Below are 369 nucleotides of genomic sequence, written 5' to 3' on the forward strand. Positions count from 1 at the left end.
CGGGGTGCCTGCTGTTCTCAGTAGAATTAACTGCAATGAGTACAGGGTTAAAAGAGTGAAAGTCAAGTTTAACCCAAACATAAAGTATCTGTTTAACCTGGCATCACGGTCAAGTTCAGAGCCACCGGGGGGCTCGTATGAGGCCCAGAAAGCAGGAAGTTCTGAGACACATCTACTTTTTAAAAAAATAAATTTATTTATTTAAATTAGTGTCAAGTATATAGTACATTGGTTAGACATCTATAATGTTCGAAAAATGATCCCACCAATTGCTCCCTCCCTCCCCTGGCCCTCCACCTGGCCATCATATTAATGCTGACTGCTTTCCCTCTGCCGTGCTCCCCATCCCCGTGACCATCCATCACCTAC

Source organism: Pteropus medius, unplaced genomic scaffold (assembly GCF_902729225.1).
Source record: "Pteropus medius unplaced genomic scaffold, Ma_sr-lr_union100, whole genome shotgun sequence".
Lineage (NCBI taxonomy): Eukaryota > Metazoa > Chordata > Mammalia > Chiroptera > Pteropodidae > Pteropus > Pteropus medius.